General features: G+C 48.3%; 1 protein-coding gene across 4 annotated transcripts in view; it reads left to right on the top strand.

The window, feature by feature from the left end:
* Positions 1 to 26,507, top strand: part of LOC135911386 (uncharacterized) — a 497,365-nt gene that overhangs the window by 255,829 nt on the left and 215,029 nt on the right. The window lies entirely within an intron of this gene.

The following is a 26,507-nucleotide window of genomic DNA, read 5'->3' as shown; positions in this document are numbered from 1 at the left end:
TTTAAGAAGGATATGGCTGACACAAGTCGGGAAGGCCTTTCACACACTATCGAAGAAGCAATCGCAGAGGCATTGAAAACATCCATCTGCTCGCTCACAAGGTCAGCAAGGCGAACAGACTTGGACATGGAACTAGAGAGGCTGCGTGCTGCACGCTGACAGGCGGAGAGGAGGTATCGGCGCACGAAATCCGTCTTGGATCTGAGGGCTTCGCGATGCATACAAAAGAAAGTCCAGCGTTGCATTGATAAATTAGAAGATAAGCGATGGAAAACTTTCTGTCAATCGCTTGATCCCCGAAAATCGCTCTCGCACATATGGAGAACGGTTATGGGTCTTTGCTCATCTCCGCATCAAAGGAAGGCTTTCACTGCGCTGACCCTCTACCAACTCCGCTCGGAACATCAAGTGGCTGAAGAGTTCTGTGCACGGGTAGCTGGATCCATGGCCATCCTTACTGATGCAGCATTGAATGATATCACTGAGGACCCTGTACCAGAAATGAACGTGCTATTTTCACTCGAAGAACTCGATGCTGCGTTGGCGGCCTGCAGGCGTTCTTCGTAACCAGGACCTGATGGCGTCACGTATGCTGCCCTATGCCACCTTGGACATTACGCACGTGATGAGGTGCTCAACTACTACAATGAGCCTTGGCAGAACGGCGCCGTTCCTAACCAACGGAAATCGAGCCACTTGATCCCCATTCTGAAACCTGGAAAGTCTCCGCTTGAGACCTCATCATATCGTTCGATTGCGCTTTCGAGCTGCGTCGGCAAAGTGATGGAAAGAATGATTGTTGCTCGCTTTGAATGGTACGTAAATGATTCAACATCTATCCGGACGCCATGACAGGCTTTTGTCGAGGCCGCACGTCCGTCGACAACGTCATTGACATCGTGACATGGGTCCAAAATCAAAAAAGCCTTAAGCGCCTATCTGCGGCACTTTTTCTAGATTTAAAAGGAGCATACGACAACGTCACACATGAGGCCATACGGAACTCACTTGAGGCTGTTGGAGTTGGTGGCCGGATATATAAATGAATTCGGGACTATTTGACTGAGAGGCGTTTTTTCTTACATACCGAAGACGGCCCAACTTCAGACCATTACATCTGCCGTGGTGTGCCGCAGGGCGGAGTGTTGAGCCCTATTTTCTTCAACTTCGCCCTACTAGGACTAGCGGGTTATCTACCGCAGACAGTTCATGTCTCAGTGTACACCGATGACATTTGCATCTGGGCTTCTGTGGTGACTCGCCCTCAACTAAGAGCCAGGCTTCAGCGGGCGGCAACCACGACGGCTTCTTATCTCCGAGAACAAGGCCTCAGTGTGTCTACTGAACAGCGCGCATTACTTGGTTTTACACGCAAACAAATGTCATTGCACCCTGTTTCCATCAATGGTCAAGCTGTATCCTATGTTAAGACGCATCGTTTTCTGGGCGTCACCATTGAGTGCAACCTCTCATGGAGCCCTCACTGCGTCTATCTGAAGAAGAAGTTAGTCGCCATTGCTCAGGTCTTCAAATTTCTCTGCGGGAAAAACGGGGGTACACCAGTCCATTCTATGTTGCAGCTGTACAGGGTTTTGTTGCTCGGACTCCTGCGTTACAGCCTACCAGTTTTGTCAAATGCATGCAAAATGAACTTTCGCGGCTTGGAGAGCATACAAGGTCAAGCCCTAAGCATCTGTTTAGGGCTGCCTCGGTGCACCTCAAAAGCAGCAACAATCGCCATCGCTGGAGACCATATAATCCAGATACATGTAGTTCTCGACTCTCTCAGAGCGCACATTCGTCATCTGTCAAGAATCCCAGACCATCATTTGGCCTCCCTACCAGCCGAGAGAACTCAAGCGACCTTTTCACGACCGGTTAGCGCTCATCAAGAGTGCATACCGGCATCTTTTACACTGGCGGCGAAGCGTTCCTCTCCCCTGTGGTGCCTGAGACAGCCTCAAGTGAATTTTGCTATTCCTGGGAGTACAAGAAAGTCAAACCATCCAGCGCCGTCTCTGAAGCAACTTACGCTCCTATTACTGCACCAGATGCATCATGACCACATTCATATATATACCGATGGTTCGACCTCACCTACCAGCTCAGCTGCCGCATTCGTCGTTCCAGCCAAGAACGTTACAGTTAAATTCAAATCTTCGCACACGACTACATCTACATCGGCAGAACTTGCAGCTCTGCATGCCGCTGTGATGCATATCACCGAAGAGCCAATAGAGAAATGGGTTGTATTTTGTGACTCTAAGGCAGCCCTTCACAGCATCAAGTCTGCATTACGTCGCAGAACTTACGAGCAGGTGTCTCACATCATGGAAATGCACCACCATGCTTTGGAAAGAGGACTCCACATTATATTTCAATGGATTCCTGCTCACTGTGGCATCGTCGGCAACAACCTAGCTGACAAGGCTGCCCGGTGTGCCCACGGAGATACCAAGACGCATCGAACACCTTTGGTGAGGTCGGACGCTGCCAGAGAACTTCGCCTACTTGCACGCAAGAAGTCACATGATCTCTGGATTTCAAGTTCCTTCAATAGCAGATTACGTAAACTGGACCCCACGCTACGGCTACAACTGCCATCTAGTCTTTCCCGCGGTGAAACAACCTTGTTGTGTCGCTTGTGGCTGGGAGTGGCGTTCATGAACGCATACTCCTACCGTATGGGAATGGCCGAGAGCCAGATGTGTGACTCCTGTGGGTGCGAGGATACCATCGAGCACCTATTGTGTACCTGCCCTCGCTACGATGTCCAACGCCTCTCTCTGCGGGCAACCTTACGCCGAGTGCACTCGACACCGTTCACCGAGTCAAAGACACTCGGACCGTGGCCACACCCGTCACTGGCTCGAAAAGCGATTCGTGCACTAGTGCAGTACTTGAAGTGCACCGGCTTAAGAGACCGTTTATAGTGTCCTTGTGTGTGGTGTCCCTCCCACAGGTACTCAGTTCTTTCTCTCTCCCTTTCTTCCTCTTTCTATTGCCCTTTCCCCCACCCCCAGTGTAGGGTAGCAAACCGGATGTTGTTCTGGTTGACCTCCCCACTTTTCCTATTCTTGTTTTCTCTCTCTCTCTCTGTTTGCGACGTGTATTTGCATCGCAATTTGCACTAAATATATATTTGCACTCATATATTCCCTGGTGCCTTGAAAGTGGTCTGCCTGGTACAAGTGGCGACCTTTCTCAAAAACAGAAGCCCGAAAACTCGTTTTCCGGTACATCATGCCTTAAAACTCACCGTGCGAAATAGCTGGTATGAATATTTCATGTTTAATGGCGCAAGGAGCAAGTACAACCAAAGTGCACGATGTATGTGGTAATGCATTTGCATGGAAATTATGATTTCTATGAAGTTGGTGTGACGTGGCTGTAAAGGGACCTTAAAAATAGTCACTCTAAAGTGCGTAAAATCTGTATAATAAGATTATGGCGATGACGTCTGACTTGTACTATGAACATTGTGATGCATTTCAAAAGAATGATATGATATGTAAAATATACCAGGTTATAAGAAATGCTTGTTTACTACTGCCTTCTTCGAGCCCTAGAAACGCAAGGACCTGGAGGCATTTGCTACACGAAGCAGCTATCACAGCGGCATCCTCTGAAGAGAGGAGATGCTACGAACGTGTGGGGCTAATAACATGCAACACATCTTTCAGAAAACCTAGGACGGCGTTGGTGTCAAAGAGTGGTTGTGGGCCGAGTAACATTACATGATGAAGGGGGATGTGCTGCCGGTATGCTAGGGGAAAATGTTTCCCTCAGATTCGGCTGCCCGACACTCCAGGAGGACGTAGAGGACGGTCAGCCTCTCCCCACATCTACCACAAGTTGGAGGATCAATTTCAGTAAATAAAATGTTATGCGTGCTAAATGCGTATTGAGCCCGTATTGAGCCCCACAGATATTTAAGGGAAACTTAAGAGAAAACCACTACTTAAACTTAGACTAATAAATAATGCTGCCAAACTATTTTCGTTACTTTCCCTGTAATAGATTAAAAAAGAATGAGAGCTGGATGTTTACATGCCAATTGAAAACACAATATTAAAACGAGGCACGCCGTAGTGTGGAACTCTGGATTAATTTAGACATCCAAGGGCTGTATAAAGTCCAAATAAATCGCAGCATATGCGAGTATATTTCCATTTAGGCCCCACTGAAATATGGCGGCCGAGACCGGTATGGAATCCATGACCTCAAGCTCAGAAGCGCAACGCCATAGTGACTAAACTACCACGACAATGAAGCTGAAAGTTTTTTAAATACATTTTGCGGCAAAATCGTCATCGTAGCTACATATAAGTGACACAGATTTCGAGGTTTTCTTTTTTTTTCGTATTATGGTCTTTGGGCCTCAGTAACATTTCTTGATACTTACGAGTTCAGTGGCACACTCTATTGTAACTTAACGCACTCCTTTCTCAGCGATAAAGAAGTCTGCAAGGCCTGCTGAGCAGACATCGTCAAAAACCGTTACGTCACTGAGTTGGAGTGCATGCGATGTTGAAAGTGTCACGTTACCTCATACTTTGGATGTTGCGCCTTTATTTTCATGCTTCCTAAACCTGTTCTTATGGTAATATTGGTTCATATAGTGTTGTAGATGGGTAATGAGTTTCTTTTAGTGTTTCTTCAAAGGGGACGCCTTTGGCAAGGCTAGGCTCCTTTATCCAGCTCTGTATTCCTCATTCTCTCGTTTGAATATTCTGCATTTTGAAATAATTTGTAGATATATTTTAGTTTCTGCCCAGCTGATTTAGCTTCTAGTCTAAGAACTTCTAAATTCAAGCGCAAGGGTGTTGTACCTTCGGAAAGTTTGGATCCTTGTTCTTCCGCACCAGTTTCTTTTTGCACCAGTTTCTTTATGCGGGCGGTGGAAAGGTTTTGTTTTCGGTCGCCTCCGCACCGACCATGGTGTCGCGTTTAAGCAGTTTCATTATAGCATGGTGCGGCGCTGTTTTCTTTGATTCCCAAACTCGGATGCCAAGTACAGCAGAAAATTCAACTTTCATGTTATGTCGGCTGCCCGAACGGTCAACCCCACTCGACCAAAACGCAGCTGAAGCGGCCAATCTACCGCTGCCTCGTTGCCGCCATCTGTTGGGCGCCGTTTTAGTCATCAACGACAGCAAAGGGTGGAGATGACGTATGCAACGTCACCACTTTCCCGTTTGAGTGGCGTTAGATTGGATTTCTTAAAAGGTACTCGAAACCTTCAAATGCAATTTTTCTCCTAAAATAAGTCCTTTCTTGGCACAAAACAAGCGTTGTGAGATATCTGGAATAGCATTTAAAGACTCCACATCGACTTAATATTGACTCTAGTGTCCCTTTAGGTGTGATATCATATTTAGGTGCTGTTCGATTAATGCACAGGAATCGGAGAGGGAAATTTTGGTCGGCTCCTCTCATCCTGGCAACTCATCCTCAGATACATTTGGCGGAGTGGCAGGTTGTGGCGCTGAGCTGCAGCACAAAAATATAATATTGTGCTGTTTCCAAGGCATGGTTGTTTTTGTGGACTTAAGGGGCACACCGTTTAGCTAACTCAATATTAGTATCATTGCAGAAGATGGATGGCTAGAATACATGATTCAACCCGTACGTACGACAATACAAATAGCAGCTGCGCGCAAGTGTTTTTAGAGAAGCGAAGCTCGGCGGTACATGCAGTTCTCATGAAGCGCGAGATCGCTCACGTCTGAAAGCGATGACTGACGTTGGCCGGAGAAAATCAGGCGTACAGTTGGAGCCGCACACTCAGACAACGGAATTGGGACAAAGGGTCTTAGAAAGCTATGGGTTTTGATAAGGTAAAGATAACATGGAATGTGTACAACTGTCGCGTAGCCGATATTTAGGTGCCGTCTGTCACTTCACTGCGTAACACTGTAGAGAACAAAGTCTTTCACCGGTGCATTTCTAGAGGTAAGAGAGATCGCTATATGTACTAGCAGACTCGTTATTCCTGTGTTGAGATATGCAGCAAGGCACTGTCTGTAATATACGAGAGGGTCCGACGAGGAACCTTCAGTTTATGCCCCTGCAGCTGCCGTGCACGCATATAATACATGTCAAAAAAGTGGACTGGGAGGCTGGGCGGCGAGGAGTCAGTCGCATGCCACTATGCTCTATCCCCATTGAAATTGTAATAGACGACATTTTAAATGCTATTTTAGTTATCTTAGCCCGACTGATGCCGAAACCTGTTGAGGTGATGTTTTATTGGTTCCGAGACGCTTTCACTGTTGCGTAAGAATAACATTTGCAACTATTAATCGATCATTCACTCTCCCTATCGACGGTCCTAGTGCCAATTTAAACACGCGTTCTCTAATAAGCGAATATGCGACAAAACACTGGCTTCTACCACGGGAAGGATTACAACTGGCGGTTCCAGTACTGTATGCATGGGCTTCGTAAACATGGCGTCGACGCTAGATACCGCGAGCAGCTAACGGTGCCATGATAGAATATCCCTGTTCGATGACATTTTCGTTTGCTATATTTTGGTGTAAAACGATCTCAGTATCGCTATCAGTCCCGACCTGTGACGTTGCATCATTGCATGAAACGACCTTAAAATTTAGGTACACACATGGTGGTTGTAATTGTTATGTACTGTTTTCATTCCACGAAAAATATTGCTTTAATATTACCTGTATAATTTAATATGAGAATGTTACTTTACTACGACAACGCTCTTTCTGTGCTCGTATATCTGTTTCAAACCTTATTCCTCGAAAATGTGAAAAGTACAAATATCTTCGGTATAGCAGGAAAATATTAAACTCCCACACCACATTTAGGCATTTCTCGGTAAAGACGTGAACTATAAACCTTGTTATGCCTCCTTACACACTATGGCATTCACTCTAAATGTTTTATTGTACGAAGAAAGGGATTACTGCTACAACAAAGCTCTTGCAGTTTTCGTGAAATAATACCCGTTGAAGTTTTAGCGTGCGGGTTTCTCGCCACTTTTTACTTAGCCATCATCAATTATGGCCAAAGAGCACCAAATCTTTCATAGAATTTTGAACCGTGGCGTGATCATTTCAGATCTGTATCCGCCAGGGATATTGGTAGCAATATAATATATTGTAACCAACAGTTACAACAGCCGTTTCTGCGAAAGCTGATTTATGTTGGGCGAACCTGTGCCCGTCAACAAAAACCGACTGAACACTCAACAACAACAAAAAACGTCCCTCGAGCTTCGCTCCTTCGAACGTCGTCCTCCTCTTTCTCGCCTGCTGTCGCGTGCCAATCGTCCGATTCTCGCGCACGAGCCGCCGGCCTGTCAGCACCGGCCGAGCGTTGCCTTGCGGTGCTTTGCTTGACGCTCGTGGTGTGGCGGCTACGCAGTTGGGATATGTCGGTCGTCTTTGTCTTCTCGCAATGGTGGCGGCATTAGCCCCCTCCGAAGAAGCATCGTCCCGATGCGTAGAAAAGGCCGAGAGAGGCCAACTGCTTTGGAAGGAAAGTGGTCAGAGGATGGCCGGTGCTAGGCTTGATCGTATGTGCAACTTCTGTTAATCAATGTCTTTCGTTGTATGGCTTCAGTCGTACTACGTGTACGACCTCTGTCAATGTCTTTCGTAGTATGGCTTCATTCGTACTACGTGGACGACCTCTGGGCGAGTCCTGCGTCATGTGGAGCAGACTTGGCCTTCAGGAGTTACCTCGTAGTTTAAGGGACTTAACCAGCGAAGTACTTTGTAGGGGCCAAAGTAACGGCGCAGTAACTTCTCCGAAAGACCGGGTGTACGTATAGGCGTCCATACCCACACTTTGTCTCCGGGGTTGTACTGTACCTCTCTTCGCCCTAGGTTGTACCGGTTTGCGTCCACGTGTTGCTGTTGTATGATACGGTGCCTCGCCAACTGCCGTGCTTCTTCTGCCCTTTCTATGTACTCGCTAACGTTAGGGTCGTCTTCGGTGCTGTTGTCTACAGGTAACATCGCGTCCAGTGTCGTTGTTACTGTCCGACCGTAAACAAGTTCAAATGGCGTGAAATGTGTCGTTTCTTGTACTGCAGTATTATACGCAAAGGTGGCATATGGTAGAATACTGTCCCATGTCCGATGCTCGACGTCCACGTACATTGAGATCATGTCAGCGAGCGTTCTATTGAGCCGTTCAGTCAGGCCGTTTGTTTGTGGATGGTACGCTGTGGTTTTTCTATGAGCAGTATGTGTTAGTTTCATAACAGACTGCATCAAACGGGCCACAAAAGCTGTTCCTTTGTCTGTTATGAGTACCTTAGGTGCGCCATGTCGTAATACTATGTGTGTGACAAAAAACTGAGCCACTTCAACGGCGGTTCCTTTTGTAAGAGAACAGGTCTCAGCATACCGGGTCAAATAATCGGTTGCTACCACAATCCACCGCTTTCCTGAGGTTGAAACTGGAAATGGTCCAAGTAAACCCACTCCTATTTGTTCAAATGGCGCTGTCGGTGGCTGTATCGGTTGCAGAAAACCTGCTGGTTTGAGTGGCGGTGCTTTGCGTCTTTGACAATCTCGGCACGATTTGACATAGTGCTGCACTGAATTCATCAACTTCGGCCAGCAATATTTCTGGCGGATTCTCGCCAGAGTCCTACTAACGCCTAAGTGGCCAGCTGCAGGGTCATCATGGCAAGCTTCTAAGATTTCAGCTCGCAGCGATGATGGTACGAGAAGTAGAAACGTCTCACCACTGTGCTCGATGTTTCGTTGGTAGAGGACGTTGTTCCGGAGGACATACGAACACAATCCGCGAACGAAAACTCGAGGCACTTTCACTTGTCGACCCTCCAGGTACTCGATGAGCAGGAGTAATTCCGGATCAGTACGCTGATGATGAGCCATGTCCGTCGTGTTCACAGCCCCAAGAAATGGGAAATCTTGCTCGTATTCAGGTGACGTAGCTTCGATTGGTGCGCGTGATAAGCAGTCAGCATCATTGTGCTTGCGACCGGACTTGTAAACGACCGTGATGTCATACTCCTGGAGACGCAAACTCCATCTAGCGAGTCTTCCAGAAGGGTCCTTGAGGTTGGCCAGCCAGCACAATGAGTGATGGTCGCTTATGGCTCGAAACGGTCTGCCATATAAGTAAGGCCGGAACTTACTGATGGCCCATATAACCGCCAGGCATTCCTTTTCTGTAGCTGAGTAACTTGTCTCGGCTTTCGATAAGGTACGGCTTGCGTACGCAATAACTTTTTCTTCTCCATTCTGCCACTGAATAAGTATGGCACCGAGACCAACGTTACTCGCGTCGGTGTGGATGTCCGTTTCGGCATTTTCATCAAAATGGGCAAGTATAGAAGGACTCTGCAAACGCTGTCGTAGTTCAGAGAAGGCGTCTTCTTGTTCTTTCTCCCACGAAAAAGGGACATCTTCTTTTGTCAGTCGCGTGAGTGGTTCGGCAATTTTAGAAAAATTTTCTACGAAACGCCTGTAGTAGGCACACAGTCCCAGGAAACGTCTAATAGCTTTTTTGTCTCTTGGCTTCGGAAACATTTCTACTGCAGTGATCTTCTCAGGATCGGGACGGACGCCTTCAGCACTGACAATGTGTCCGAGGAAGCGGAGCTCGCGAAAGCCGAAGTGTCATTTTTCAGGTTTTATGGTCAATCCCGCCGTGCGAATAGCATCCAGAACTGCTCTCAGTCGCTGCACGTGCTGCTCGAATGCAGTGAAGAAGACCACCACATCATCAAGGTAGACGAGGCACGACTGCCATTTCAGTCCGGAGAGAACAGTGTCCATCATCCGTTGGAATGTGGCTGGCGCAGAACACAGACCAAATGGAAGCACGTTAAACTCGTATAAACCATCCGGTGTCACAAATGCCGTTTTTTCGCGATCTCGCTCGTCCACTTCTATCTGCCAGTATCCGCTTTTGAGATCCAGAGAAGAGAAGAAGTAAGCATTGCGTAGTTTGTCCAAGGTGTCGTCGATGCGGGGGAGTGGATAAACATCCCGCTTCGTGACGAGGTTGAGTTTCCTGTAGTCAACACAAAATCGTAGGGTGTTATCCTTCTTTTTGACTAGGACTACCGGAGATGCCCATGGACTATTGGATGGTTGTATTACATCGTCCTTGAGCATTTCCTGTACTTGTCGTCTTATCGCTTCTCTTTCCTTTGGAGCTACTCGGTACGGGTGTTGGCGAACTGGTCTTGCAGGTTCTTCGACCACAATACGGTGTTTTGCGACGGGAGTACGACGGACTTTCGATGAAGTCGAAAAGCATTCCGCAAACTCTGTGACCTAGTTCACAATCTCATCTCTTTGTAGTGATGACAGCTCTCGGTCAATGTCGATAGAGGTAAGGACACTGTCTAAGGTTGCAGAAGCTGGTGATGCTAAATCGAGGGTTGACACATCTGCAAATTGTGCATAGTCATGAAGAGACGCTATGGCTGTTCCCTTCGCCACTTGTTGTGCCTCATTGCCAAAGTTAGTCAAAAGGACGTCCACATATCCGTTACGCAGGTGAACAAGGCCTCTTGCCACGCATATTTGCTTTTCCAGTAGAAGACCGATATTTCCGTCTGCAAGTCCCTCATAGTCACGAAATATGTCGCTCCTTACAACGACAGTCATACTGCACCGTGCCGGCACCGTCACGTCTTCATCCACAATACGTAGAGAGGAAATATGTGGCTCTTCTGTATCAGAAATGGTAACAGCATTTTCTGTGAAAAACAACACGCGTGATTCTTGCAAGTCGATAATTGCGCCATTCGTTCGCAAGAAGTCCATGCCCAGTATCAGATCACGGGAACACTCAGGGAGAACAATAAAGCTGCTGACGTATGTAAAGCCTCTAATTCCGATTCTTGCGGTGCACATTCCTACGGGGTCGACTAAGTGTCCCCCCGCTGTACGTATTGGAGATCCGGTCCAATGGGTCAATACCTTTTTCAATTTTCTGGCGAGTACACTGCTAATAACTGAATAGTCCGCACCAGTGTCTATCAATGCAGTCACTTCGAAGTCGTCGATGATGACGGGCAACTCGGAAGTAACGGTGTCATCACTGCACTTGTCCGTCGTTTCGTCACTGCCGTCGTCTTGTCGGACTGGCGATGGAGGGCCTTCGGTGTTCCGGGTGTCAGCGGCCTTGCCTCCACAGGTCGCTGGCTCTAGTTTTCCCGTCGCGGACTTTGGGAGCGTCGCCTTGGTGAAATGGAAGCGGGACGCGGACTGGGCGACCTATAACGCATAGGCGCTGCTGATCGAGGTTCATGTTGCTGGGTGTTCCGAACAGTTTGGCGCGTCGATAAAAATGCCTCAATCTCATAAGGGCGCTCACCGTTTCGGGGGCAAGGTGCATTCACAGAAAAGCCACGCAGTCCTACTCGGCGATACTGGCATTCCCGGTATAGGTGACCAGCCTCTCCACAGTGATAGCAGAGGGGACGCCGGTCTGCAGTGCGCCACACATCGCTTTTACGTGGGCTTCTTTCTGGCATGGGCTGCACATTGCGAGGAAGTACCTGGGGTATTGTGGCCGTTCGTCCAAAGTCGGCGCGTCCTCGGTCCTGACGTAAAGCTTGGGCGTACGACATCCGCGGCTGACGCTCTGGCTGTGCGTGGGGCTGAGGCTCTGGCTCACAAATTACTTGCCGGACTTCTTCACGTATAACATCAGCAAGTGAGGACACCGTAGGAGGGCTTTGGGCCAGCTGCAGTTTCTGCAGCTCTTCTCGTACGACGGACCTCACCATTTCGCGTATGATGTCCATGTTGTTGGGGAGGGCTCCTGACCCAACGTCAAATGATGCAACGCATACATCTCTGTTGTACTGCCGCGCGCGCTGCTGCAGCGTCTTCTCCATCGTCGTCGCCTCTGATCGAAATTCGGCTACAGAGCGGGGCGGATTACGAACCAGGCCGGCAAAGAGTTCCTGTTTCACACCGCGCATTAGGTGCCGCAATTTCTTGTCCTCAGCCATGTTTGGGTCGGCTCGGCGGAAGAGGTGGGTCATGTCTTCAATGTACATGGTCACACTTTCGTTGTTCCGCTGGTTCCTCGCCTGAAGAGCGGCTTCTGCCCTCTCTCGGCAGTCCGTGCTCGGGTATGTAGCTAGCAGCTCTCGTCGGAAGTCGTTCCACGATGATAGCGACGCTTCGTGGTTCTGAAACCACGTGCGTGCAGATTCCTCCAGCGCGAAGTACACATACCGCAGTTTCTTTGACTCGTCCCAACCGTTACACCTGGCGACACGCTCGAAGTTCTCGAGTCAGTCCTCGGCATCCTCAAATGTGTCTCCGTGGAAGGATTCTGGCGTCCGGGGTGAGTCAACGACGACGTGAGAAGGGGTTATTTGAGTAGCCATCGCACTAGTACCTCGGCTGGCTGCCGCCGCTGCCCTTGGTGAATCGGCGAGAGGACCAAACTCGGGGGCGTCACCTCGTATGCGGCGACTCGTGCGTTGGTGGACAGGCGTTAAATCGGTTGGTTCCAAACTTCGGGGATCCGGGCTACCTTCCCTTGCGTGTGTGGGGCTTAGAATCATACCCCGCACCTCCACCAGATATGTAACCAACAGTTACAACAGCCGTTTCTGCGAAAGCTGATTTATGTTGGGCGAACCTGTGCCCGTCAACAAAAACCGACTGAGCACTCAACAACAACAAAAAACGTCCCTCGAGCTTCGCTCCTTCGACAGCGTCCTCCTCTTTCTCGCCTGCTGTCGCGTGCCAATCGTCCGATTCTCGCGCACGAGCCGCCGGCCTGTCAGCACCGGCCGAGCGTTGCCTTGCGGTGCTTTGCTTGACGCTCGCGGTGTGGCGGCTACGCAGTTGGGATATGTCGGTCGTCTTTGTCTTCTCGCAATGCTGGCGGCAATATATTACATGCATTCGAAGTTAACATAGTGGTAGAAGAAGGGATGTGCTTAAACGAGTGCCCTGAGGGCGTAAACATTCCTCTCGAGTTTATTCGAACGTCACCAGATGGGGAGGCGGACTTACGGGCCTAGATGAGAGCTTTGCGAGCTTTCACTGCGCCGTGAACAGTCGGTATATGTCGGACATATTTTGCGTTATGGGGCTGTTTTCTTTCTAGTAGCATGCTGAGACTTTGAGCTGGCATATCTACACACACACTCAAACACACACAAAAATAATAGGTGTTCGGGGCTATATGGAACCTGACGATTCCAAATAGGCGCGGGCAATCTGGACACTACTAGCACATGCGGGTTTTCGATTTTTTCCGCCAAAGGTGTTAACGCGATAGCGTTAAGGAGCTCGTGTCGCAGAAAAGCCGGTGTTTAATACCGGTGGCGGAACAATGCCAAAATAATTGTTTTGTACCTTCTCGTCTGCCTATTGAGCTCATGGATAACGTTGTTTATGCAATAGTTTTAGGAATACTCGGGTACGCGGTCAACGCTTCTTTAATCATCGTCGTGCTCTCTAAAGAAAACCAGAAAGATAAGCTTAAAAAATATGAATGAGACAATTTCGTTGGTTAGATGGTACTGAATTGCAATAGAGAGATAGAGAGAGTGACAGAGTGAGAGACAGAGAGAGAAAGAGACAGAGAGAGGAAAAAACGAGGTTGGAAATTCAGGGAGGTAACCAGATGAGATTCTCGTTTGCTACCCGGCACCTTATTGCGAACATACTTAGAGTACGCTATAGGCATAGGGAGTGGGATGAGCTTATTGCGGTAGCGCCTTCATGCGGTGGCGCCAGGAATGTAATCGCATGCGATGGTTGGAATGGGCTCAGAATACGCAGTCGCCAGCAACGTTGATTCCAGGGGAAGTTTTAGCTCGGGCCCAACTCTGATGCGGCCTATTCAAATACATGTAAAATGCAGAAACTCTTAAGATATAACCACTGGGCTGATTTTAATGAAATTTGTTGCATTCGAGAGAGAAAGTTAAAATCTAGTGACTGTTTCTAGCTGAATTTTGATTTAGAGCTTTGCTTTTGTTACAACGATTTTCACAAATGCTGAAGTTAAAGAAATATAGAAGCACTAAGTTTACAACATAATAACTCTTTATAAACAGCAGATATCGCGGTTCTGTAACTTTATTCATTAGATCATTCAAAGCGAACAACTTGTATATGCTATATATTTTACGTGAATTCGTACCGTTTTGTACAACTGTTCTGGAAAAGCTGTATTTCCAAATCACTAAGTATTTTGAGGTTCGTGTGCAATATACCAATTTGGCTCGCTTTAGATGTGCTATTATATGCAATTCACAGCATTGCTATATCTTTTCTCATTGCTGGGTACAGAGTTGTGAACTTGATAGTTTTGTTTTCTGGAAATTCGGGATTTTGCCGCTTCTTTATTAAAAAAAATACTATATAAATAAAAAACTCAAACCAACCATCACTAGAACTTCACCTTTTCCGTGCCACACGAGACAAGACTGTCCGCGCCAGCCAATAAATCGCGAAATGAAAACGCGTGTAGATTTCGCTATAGGCACTATAGTAATCGTCTGTGAATTTCTTATTCCAAAAAGAAACGGTACAACCTGAGCCCATACCAAAGGGGGTACAGTTTCTCGCAAGGGGTTCTCGCGTTCTGCGGCGAGGGAATGACTGGGGAATGAGAGCCGACCCCGTAGGACGGTGCAGTTTAACGCAGCGTCCTCAAGCGTTCGCTGCCACGAGGCGAGAATGGAACAAACTGACACGCTCTCGATCGTGTCGCAAGAAAGGAAGTAATTAATTCTGCAGTCCGGTAGGAAGCTAAAAAGCACCACGGAAGTGCCGTAACTTCTACTCTGTGGGGCTTGACGTATACGTGCCAGTGATGTCAAACAAGTATAATGAAGTCTAAAGGCTTTATAACCTAGTGCTTGGAGTCTCCGGAATCCTTCGTTGTACAGGTTACTCCATTGTAAAGATCGCGCAACACACAGCTCACACTAGAATGAGGAAAGAGTTATTCATTCGTTATGCAGGTCATTGTGTTCAAGAGACGTTCGTTAGAGTTGCTCCACTGTAGTTGGCATCAGGCATGAGAGAAATATGGCTACAATTTCATCAACGGGTTGCTATGCTTGCAGAGCGAGGAATTAGATGTAATCACTAAACTCGAATTGGAGTGACGCAGTAGCTGCTATTGGAGCCGAATAATAAACGCACAAGCGTACACGTTACTGGTCATAACCATTGCAGTGACTCTAGCAAACTTAGTAGTCTTCAGGCAAATACTTCGTAGCTTTATGACGAGCGACAAAAAGAAAGCTGTGCCCTTGAACCACTTCGCTAGCAGCGAAAGTCTCTTAGCTTAATGTCGCCCAGACGGAGCCCTTAAAAAGTACCAACGTGATGTTGAAAGTCACATTCGACAAGAACGCGCTTTTTGAGGTAACGTCAGCGCCAATGCCCATTTGCATAAAAAAAAGAATAAAGAAAAAACGCACTACGTGAACGTCGCCGTGTAGGCGTGATGTGGTACTTGCCGTGACCTAAGTTGAAGTCAATAAAGGTCAATATTGGCGGCGAGGAGTTACGGAGTCGCCATCTATCGGAAGCGCTTCGCTGGCGTAGTATGAGGGATCACGCGGCGCGCTCCTCATAGGTTTTGCTGCCAGCACTCACTGAAAACACCACGCGCGAGCTCTCCCGGACATTTATGTAAGTACTTTCGAAACGAGAGAAGTTTCTTACTGTCTAAATAATAATCTTGGGCAAACTGAAAGCACACAATCGTTTACAGACGCTATCTCTTTACCGAATACGTACAGTGAACGCCACTGCGCGCGGTCGCCGCGATGGAGTCTCCCGAACGGGCTTCTTGCGTGAAAGGTAGGTAAACGCTGAGATCAAACTATGTGAAATATGTTCTTATAGTGTTTGTATAACTAAATAGAGCGTAATAGAACGAAGCCTTAATGCAGTGATGCGCAGATTCGCAGCCACTGACTGCACGTCTGCATGCTTGTCCGCGCACTGTTTCGCTTTCTCCGCGCACGCGTTTTCGCACCGTGCCATGAGCTTTAGGCCGCAGAATATGAGCATTTGACTGTATACACGCAACCATTGTTGCGTGGGCGCTATCAGAGCTGTTCAAAAATAATTTCATTATAGAGACTTCGACGCTTACGGGGACTGTGATGTGCCGTCGCGACGATTCAATCTTTTTTTTCTTCTAAATTCTTTAACCTTTCGATATTATTTCTCGAGTTGCGTCGCACTGTATGTTTATCGGTGTTCTCAGCGTGCAATTTCCCGCTGCTCCTTTTTTGTAGTCCAGAGCATTAATTCATAACACAAACAAACCATATGCCATGCTTTCTTTTAAATGTGTTTCTTACCGCTCCCTTTCCACTCCACTGAATTTGCCAGTATCTATAGCATCGAGAAGTTCATAGACCAAACCGTTATGACATTAGTCGGGCAGCGGACTCGGGCGAGCGTCTAAGGGCGCGTTTTCCGAACATCGCAGACCGGGCGCCGTAGCAGAAATCTTCCTCGCGTCTGTCCTTGCTGCATACCCGAGTTGTAGCCGATGACTGTTTGACGGTTTTATGTTTCGCGAGCCAAGCTTAACGCAGCTTCTTGACCTGCGGCTACGTGTGAATAAGGCTGACACCGGGCTCCGCTGCGTACGTACGGCACTGCTGCACCGAGCAGTAGCCTACCATGTTGCGCGCCTTCAAAGGCAGCCACTACCTATAGTAGTGCTTTCAAGCGTTGTGAAGGAGACACTCGAAGCGGGAAAATTTCGCCACTAAATGAGGACCGCAGCGTACGAGGGAATTTAAACTCGTTTTCAGCTCGCTTCGGCGCGCCTGAAGCAGCCGACGCGGCCGCTATGTCCACGTGATCCCTCCTAGCACGTCACGCCGACGGTGGCGCCAGCTTTTCCAGTGGTGGAGCTCGAGGCCAATAAGGGCGGCAGATACCCGCTGACTCCTTGGGGCACATACCCAGTGGTACACACCCAGTGGTCTCATGGATACATACCCAGTAGTATGTATTTTGTACATTTTTGAAACATCGTCGGTGAAACGTTTTTTTTTTTTTTATCTTGCCTTCTCTACATGTATTAACTCGCGAGACTGTTACCGTGCACAGCAAAATAACATTTGCAAAGCAAATGCTGGTGCTCGACGACTTAGCTTACCGCTCTGAGCTCTGTTTGCGGGGTGCATTTGCAGCGCAATTTGCCCTAAAGTGCTACTTTATATATTACCTCGTGCCATGAATGCGGCCGGCCTCTCACCAGTGAGGATCTTTCTAAAAAACAGACGCAGGAAATCTTGTTTTGCGGTACGTCAGGGCTTATAACCCGCCGTGCGATATAGCTGGAAGTAGTGCGATCGCCTTCGTCCCGTCGTCTGCTTCACATTCCGGTGTCCGACTTCTGCCGTTCGCGGCGCCTTGACGGCCGCCCATGGTTTGCCTCGTAACGAAACACGTTTACGGGCTTGGGTTCACTCATATATCCCAGGTATGAATCAGAAGGCTTAGCACGTTGTCCGCACATTCATTTGCAGTGGCAAAGGAGATCCACGGGCACTGTAGAACAAGAAGAGCAGCGTAGCGCGTATGTTTAATGAACTAGGAGTGTTCGTTATTTGCCTGAAATAAAAGCAGATGCCCCGCATAAGGAAGCTGCATCGTCATTATGCTAGTAAACCCAATTAAGAGAGGTGACAACTTAGTGTGCATTTTATGGAGGCACGAGGTTGATACCGATTCAGTTCCGCATAAGGCGATTATTTTCGATCTTGCAACCGCGGCAATTTCGGGTTGTCTGCTCCGCCTTGTTCATAATTTCCTATCGGAGCGCCGGATGAAAATGCGTGTCGGAGGAGTAACTAGTGAATACCGAAACGTGAAGTGCGGTGTCCCACAGCGCAGCCTATTATCGCCGCTTTGGTTTAACACCGTACTCACCGCTCTTCCAAGTCATTTTCCTCAGGCCAGTGAGTTCCCCATGAGCATAGCTGTCTGCGCAGATGACGTTTCTCTGTGGATAAGCGGCCGTTCGCACCTTTGTCCCTGGCTTCGTGCAAGTCTTGAAAGAGCTCAAAAAGCTGCTTCGGAGTACTTGGGTAAAGTTGGCCTGCTGATATCACCTGCTAAGCCGGCTGCAATAGCATATCACCCTAAACAACGCGCTCGTCGAACAATGAGCCGACTGTATCTTGACGAAACGCCTATCAATTGGTTGCGACAACGCCATTGTTGGGGGTTAATTGTGGATGATCGCATCTCTTGGCATCCTGCCCTTGAATCTGTACGACGCAAATTGCACTCCCTTCTAAAGTATGTGGCCGTCTTGACTGCTCGAGGTGCTGGCTGCGACCAAACAACAGCTATCCAGGTGAGCCTGTCATCTGTACTCTCAGGCATGATGTACGCATTACCAGTCCTGAGCATACCACCTAGTTTGATGGGCCAACTGGAAAAAGAAGATCGCCTAGCCCTTCGACTAATGCTTGGATTACCTCTTGAGGCGCAATCTATTGCATTACTTACTGAAGCACATCAGTTACCCCTGAGGCTGCAAGCAGACTGGAGAGCTCTGTATAACATTGAGCGTCTGCACCGCGCATCGAATGTCCAATCGCTCCTTGGTCGTCTCATTCGCCGCGCGTTTTCTCCCATGGGAAAAATGGCGGCATTATTTATGAATATCACTGACATTTCTTAACATGCTGCTTCAGTTACGCCACCGCCTCCAAAACATATCACGAAACATGTATTCCCCATTTACTTCACACTCCCTGGCATGCGTAAAAAGTATGATATGCCTGTTTCAGAAATATTCCAATTGGCTCAGTCTCACTCAAAAGGTTTCCATATTGTCTTCAAGCATTCACAGATGCATCTGTACACAGCGACAGTCAAAGCACCTCTGCAGCATTTTACTTCCCTTCGACTCAAGTACGGCCCATCTTTCAAGTACCTCATCCAACTTCGTCAACAACTGCGGAGCTAGCAACGATTAACGTTGTACTAAAATACGTGCAAGATGAGTTAAGTACATCGAAGATTGCCATCTTCACGGACTCCCGTGCTGCCTCTAGCCGGTTACAATGCAGCGAGATTGATTGTGCACTTGTGCCCAGTATTACTGACTCTACGAGATAAAATTTCATCACGTGGGGTATCTCTCGTTGCTCAATGGATGCCTTCACACGTAGGTATCGCCGGTGGTGAAGAGGCTGATCGGCTCGCTTCAACTTGCGTTCTTATGACTGTAACTGCCCAGAAACTTTGTGCAGGCTTGATGACGCCCGTCTGCTGATTCATCGCCACATACTCAAGAAGCATCCAGACCAGCGCGTCGCAAATGGAACGTTTCCGCCCCGTGTTCGCGATCGAGGCTTGCCTCGTCGCGCTAGAGCACAAATGCTCAAGCTGAGGGTTGTCTGCGGGAACGTGCATGAACGTTTATACACAGAAGGACGTGTGGCAAGTCCATCGTGTACGTCTTGTGGCTGCATAGAGGCACTGCTGCACCTTATACTTGAGTGTCCGGCTTTCAGTGCGCAGCGCATGTCGCCAGTGAGAAATTACCATCTCCTTGGCCTGCGGTGTACGACAATCGACGAATGTTTGTAACCCAGTGGTTTTGCGTCTAAACGTGATCAGGTCCATCGTACTCTATGATTTGTAGAGTTCAGTAACTTGGGTTCACGTTTGTAGCGTCGAAACTATTTTATTCAAGATTCTGTAGTAGCGTGACCTTCAGTGACCGGCCCTACCGTGTGTGATGAACTGTGTTGTCTTGTTGCTCTTCCTTTCCTCTTTCCTGCCTCCTTCCTATCTTCCATTTCTGTGTTGCTGCCACCTCCCTTCTGAAGAGTAGTCACGCGTTGTGCTCCTTCCAGCGGCAGTTGCCAGCCTGCTCCTCGCCTTCCCTTTCCTGGTATTTGTGTATATGTGTTGAAAACATATAATAATAATAATAATAATAATAATAATAATAATAATAATAATAATAATAATAATAATAATAATAATAATAATAATAATAATAATAATAATAATAATAATAACTGTAGCTCTTGCTTCAAGTTACGACGGAAGTGGGTGCAGGATTTGCTCTGCTTCCGGCGTTCTAGGGCAAAAACGGGGGAGGCTTGTTTGATTTCTTCTTTGTGGTGTCGACTGTTGTGGCAGCATAGCAGGGCCCAAGAATCTCATGGCGGGGCCAAGCCTCGGGAACGGCGCTGGACGTGGCGGTCCAAAAAACGGCCATCGAAGGACGACTGCGGAATCACCTAGGTAAGACCCTGCATGAAAACCAGATTCAGTGCGTAAGGAAGCCGCATCGGCGTTTTGCCATTAAGCGTGGGTGCAGCACCGTGAAGCTAAACTACATTAAACTTCGGTACGGAAATTGCTGTTTCCACGCCGAGATGGCCGCAGTACGTCATCACCCGTTGATAGGCTTATCGACTCTTGCCGAGCTCCTGTTTTCGCAGTGCGTGACACATACCCTCCCGCTTCTCGCCCTTGAACTCTCACAGCGACGTTTTCTCATTGAAGAGTTTTGTAGAATGTGTGCAGAACTGTATGCTGCCGTTACTTGCATTCATCTCGGCATTTTGATTTGAGAATTTAGAATTTTGGCGTGACTACACAAGATAGGACCGTAAGCGGCGCCAGTGTATTCGTTCTGGAAAGGTAGCGATGACCCGAGATAATACTCGCTTGACTGCTTAGAGAATTCGTGGAAGATCGAAAGGCTCTCCTTGAAGGAGTGAAACGTGTACAACGTCACCTGGTGCGGTAAAGAAATACCTAGTTTCAGCGTTATAACGAGTGGGGTTGTTTACCACTACTTGCTGATTTTCCTTTAACGCGTAATGTCTAATAGGCTTTAAACGCTCCGAGAGAGAGAGAGAGAGAGAGAGAGAGAGGGGAAAGGCAGGGAGGTTAACCAGAGAAAAAAATCCGGTTGGCTACCCTACGCTGGGGACAGAGGGGAGGGGGAGGTAAAGTGGAAACAAAGTAAAGATAAGGAAAGGAAGGAGCATAGACACACAATCACAATCGGTCACTGTCGCCGAACACTGTCATCGCACAGCACACTGACACTTGTAGCACTATCAACATCTGTTCAGGCTACAGTCACCTGTCCAGTTCTGTCGCCCTCAAGAACCGCAACAGTGCCCTCGTCGCCCTCTGCTGCGATGGCTTATGATGGCGGTATCTGAAAATGAGTTCCTCTGTGAGAGGTGTTTGGTCAAAGCGCGCTATCGCGGTTGCAAGTGATTGTCTCTGTAAAGTATATCGAGGACAGTCACAAAGAAGGTGTTGAAAAGTCTCCTCGTTTCCACAGTCCTCACACGAGGCGTCGTCGGCCCATCCAATTCGGTAAGCGAAAGACTTGGTGAAAGCCACCCCTAGCAAGAGACGACAAAGCAGGGTAGCTTCGCGACGACAGAGCCCAGCTGGAATACAAAGGCGTAGGGAGGAGTCAAGATGGTGGAGTCGGTAGTTGTGAAAACTTCCAGCGTTCCACAAGGATAACGTGATGTGACGGCTGATCATTCGAAGTTTTCGAGCGGCATCTGTCCTTGATAACGGTATCTGCTCCTCTTCAGTTGTTCGTGTGGTCAGCGCCGCAGGGCCGATAGCAAAGATTGCAGTGCAGCCTTGGAGTCACTGAATATTGACCACCTTCGAGGTTGTTCTTGGTTGACGAGACGAAGTGCAGCGCGAAGGGTTTTAGGTTCCCCGGCCCTCGGTGTCATTGGGTGACATGTCTTGAAACTGATGGTGGTGGCTTTCGCTGGGAAGACCACGGCTCCAGAGGAACACTGGAGAGTTGCCGATCCATCAGTATAAATATGTACGTGTTCGGCGTACCTCTCGTGCAAAGGAAGCAAAGTTAGTTGTTTAAGAGCTGGTGATGACAGCTCAGATTTTTTCCTGATTCCTGGTACGGTGAGGTGCACTGCGGGTCGAGCCAAAGACCATGGAGGAATCGATGGCTTAGTTGCGGGGGTGTAGCCTGATGGGAGGCACGTGTAATACTCCGAAATCGTAGTACAAAAAGCTGCCTGCGGCCTCTATGATGGTAGTGTTGCCAGATGGTGGGAACAGGCACGGGCAACGTGCCTAATGTGCACTCTCAACACTTCTACCGCAATGTGTGTTTGTATAGGTTGGTCCTGAGCAATCGCAATAGTCGCTGCTGTCGATGTGCATTTTGGCAAACCAAGACAAACCCTGAGAGCCCGAGCTTGAATAGCCTGTGGAGCACGAAGATTAGTCTGGCAGGTATTGGTCAGTACGGGCAAACTGTATCTCAAGAAGCCCAGAAAAAGAGCACTGTACAATTCCAACAATGCATGCACTGACATTCCCCAAGTCTTTCCTCCCAGAAACTTGAAAAGTTGGGAGATTGCTGTCAGACGCTTTTTCAAGTAGGTAACGAGCGGGCTCCATGAGAGATCTCTATCAATGATTATGCCAAGAAATTTGTGAGTCTTCTCATAAGAAATTATCTGGCCATTTATTGATATGGCGTAGGGTGTCATTGGTTTGCGAGTGAACGCCATCAGTGCACATTTGTCTGACGAGATTTCAAGACCTTGGTTGCGGAGGTATAGAGCTGTTAGGGTAGCAGCTTTTTGAAGTCTTGCACGTATCTGAGGACGTGTCACACCTGAGGTCCATATACATATGTCATCGGCGTACATTGATATCTTGATCGCTGCTGGCAGATGATCAATGAGACCAATGAGTGTGAGGTTGAATAGGGTAGGGCTTAGTACACCGCCTTGAGGTACACCTCGGTACGTGTAGTGTAGTGCGGTTTTACCATAACCGGTACAGACAAAGAACGATCTCATTGAAAGGTAATGAGAGATCCATTGGAGAACTCGACCACATTGGCCAACCATCTCAAGAGCATCGAGGATAGCCTCGTGAGATACGTTATCGTATGCCCCCTTGACATCCAAGAACAGAGCTGCAGATAATCTTTTGCTGACTTTTGAAGCTGGACGTACGTAGCGAGATCAACAACACTGTCTATGGAAGAGCGATCTCGACGAAAACCAGCCATGCAATTCGGTAACATGTTGTAGTGCTCCAGGTACCACTCCAAGCGGGCCAGGATCATCTTTTCCATTATCTTTCCCACACAGCTAGCCAGCGCTATTGGGCGGTATGAGGTGATTTCAAGTGGGGACTTGCCTTCCTTCAGGAGAGAGACCAAGCGGCTTATCTTCCATTCTTCGGGAACCATGCCATCCTGCCAAGACAAGTTGTAGAGATGTAACAGTTCTCTCCGTGCGCCATGACTCAGGTTGTTCAAGGCGCGGTAGGATATTCCATCTGGTCCCGCGGATGAAGAACGCCTGCATAGAGCAAGAGCCGCTTCTAGTTCCTCCATTATGAATGGAAGATCCATGCGGCCGTCACGTGAAACAGGGATGCGACTGGGGGCTGGAAAGCCTGGACCGGTTGCTTGGCCAGCGATCCTTGCACAAAAGTCTTCTGCAACATCAGCCTCTGGCCGCCCCTGGAAGAGCGCCAGCGCCTTGAATGGGAAGCGTTGTTCAGGGAAGGAACGTAGAGCACGTATGGTTCTCCAGATGTGGGAAAGTGGCTTTCGGGGGTCTAGTGACTGGCAAAATCTTGCCCAACGTCGAGATGCCAATCTATCCATGCGACGTTGAAGTTTCTTTTGTAGTCGTCTGGCTGTCCTAAGGTCGTCGATGGACTTTGTACGCCGGTAACGCCGCTCCGCACGACGACGGAGCGCACGAACGAAGTCGCTCCAACTCTATATCCAATTCCGTGTGCTTCGACGAAACCGTGACCGTGCGCGTGGCGTGTAGCATTGCAGACTTGATTGCTTCCTCTAATCCAGAGGACAAGCCCTCTCGACAAGCATCCTCCATGGTGGAAGTAAAAGTGGTCCAATAAATTAATCGAATGCTGTTCCGTGGGGTGGTACTGGACATTCCTTTGATGACGAGGTATGTAGGAATATGATCACTCCCGTGTGTCTCGATATCCGAAAACCATTTAACATATCTTGTGAAAGTGCTGGAGACGAAAGCTAGGTCAAGACAGCTGCCATAATTCACGCCTCGTATAAACGTTGGGCTGCCGTCATTCAGAAGTGAAAGGCCGTGGTTACAGGCGAAGTTTGCAAGTCTTTGCCCTCTTGCATTTGTTTTTGCGCTTCCCCATGCTATATGGTGTGCATTAAAATCTCCGATGATGATATATGGGGCAGGGCACACAGACAAGATGTTCGTTAATCGTTTGGGATCAAAGATACTTGAAGGCGATATATAAACGCCTACAAGTGTAAACATGAGTTTGCCCTTTTTAATGGTGAGGCAAACATATTGATTTTTATCTTGAGGCGGAATCGGCTGGCGAACATAGGTCAGTTCTCGACGAATAAAAACGATGACTTTGCTGCATGCATTAGTTGTTTCGGATATAACAGCTTCGTATCCCGATATTCTGACTGGTTTTGACACATTAGGCTCACATATGACAATGATTGGGAACAAATTAGTATATATATACTGACGAAAGTCCGAAAGGCGTGATTTTAGTCCTCTTGCGTTCCACTGTGTGATTGACGCTGCCTTGACTTCCTCTCGAAACGATGGGCGATGGCTGGCCATGTCTCTATTCGAGGGACTCAAGCACTGGGCTTAAGGCGTCCAGTACTTTCAGTGCATTTTGAGCAGACGTAGTTCCAAGGTTCGACAGAATCACTCGAATGGCATCTATGAGGGGACGCAGCATTGAAAGGACTTGATCTGCTTTGGGCGTGGCATCAGCGGCAGGAGTAGGCTCCCGAGCGGGCTTGACAATCTGTAGTTCTGTGGTGGATTGCTGGCTCGGAAGCGCAGGCCATTCTTCTTGAAACAAATTCCTTTCAGGTGACTTCCTTGTGCCTTTCAGCCCCTTTTTGGCCTGATTGGAAAATGTAGGTGCTACAATGGAAGCGGCCCTCTCCTTTCGCGGCTCTGCCGTTTTTGAGGAGGTTCAGTGACGCCGACGCCGACGCCGGATCGTTGCAGCAGCCTCCCTGTGTGTCGAATTGTCCCGAACCATTTGCTTGAGAACAGCGACCTCTTTCTTGATGCGAGGGCAGTCCTTAGACGAGGCAGCATGGGAACCATTACAGTTGCCGCACTTTAGGACTGTAGCCCGGCACGTCTCCTCCGCGTGAGGTTCAGCACAACGGGGACACAGTATCGAGTTTGGGCAGACACCCTTGACATGTCCTAGCCTAAAGCACTGATGGCATTGAAGAGGCCTTTGTACGAAGGGCCGAACAGGGTGTCGGAAGTGACCGACTTTGACGTGTGTTGGTAAGCAATCTTCTTTCAAGATCAGTTTGACGCAGCGCGATGTTCCAAGGCGGCTCACACGCGTGATGGCAACACCCTCACTGGCTGGTTTGACGAGGATAGGCAAGTCCGCGTTGGGAATGGCGACATCGATGTCATAAATGACACCTGCTGTGGATGCGTCATCCATCGGGATACATGAACGCACTTTGATGCGCCCTAGCACCGAGATTTGCTTCAGTTTTTCGAGCGCACTCCCGTTGGTAACATCGATTGCGAGGACATTTTTGCGTGTATTTATCCGAATGTCCTTAATTTCATTCGGCATGACCCCTTCCAAGAAAACAGATAGTTCTTGCCTGTTTAGCAGTCGGAGGTTGTTTGAGGGCTCTTCGGGTACGAACACGATGGCGTGAGGCCAGCGTTCAGGCCTTGACTTCAGAGTCGCCGTGCTCGCTTGCGTTGATGGGTTCGCGTTGACAGTCCTCCTTTTGGCCCTCTTTCCGCGGACAGTGATGAAGCTATCATCCGATGAGTCTTCATCCGACATCGAGTATAACTCAGTGTCCTCGGTGTCACTGAGCACGCTTCCTCTCTTCCTCGTGAGGGACGGCCTTGATGACCTCTGGCCAGGAGGGCCTCTGGAAGGCTCCGCGTCCATGGCCACAAAACCGGGAGCCGAGGCACCAGGAAATTCCGAAGAATTCGTCGGAAACCAGAGAACACAGATAGAAGCGTTCTATGAAGAAGGCACTTCGTCATCGTCCCTCGCTCCGAGGGTGTAAGCTGACTTGGTGGGGTAGAAGCGTCTTACCGGCGCTTCCTGTTATTGCATATTTCATACTTCTTAACAGCGTAGATATATGTAATATGCCCACCTCCACGTTTAACCTTCTTTCGTGTTGAGTCCCACAGATGTTTAAAGGTGACTAAAGATAACCACTATTTCATCCTAGACTAGTAACTAATGTTGTCAAAAGAAATTTCGTTACTTTCCCTGTATTATATTCATTGAAAATAATGCTGGATGTTTGCATGCCAATTGAAAGCGCAATTTTATTATGAGAAACGCCACAGTGTGTGACTCCGAATTAATATATATCAATTTATATCAATATACTATATATCAATGATCTTCTTAACCAAATCGAAAGTTCCTTTTGTCTATTTGCTGACCACTGTGTTATATACCGGAAGA

This window comes from Dermacentor albipictus, chromosome 6 (assembly GCF_038994185.2).
Source record: "Dermacentor albipictus isolate Rhodes 1998 colony chromosome 6, USDA_Dalb.pri_finalv2, whole genome shotgun sequence".
In the NCBI taxonomy this organism is placed as follows: Eukaryota; Metazoa; Arthropoda; class Arachnida; order Ixodida; family Ixodidae; genus Dermacentor; species Dermacentor albipictus.
Note: the sequence above shows the minus strand (reverse complement) of the source record. Positions and strands in the feature narration are given on the sequence as shown.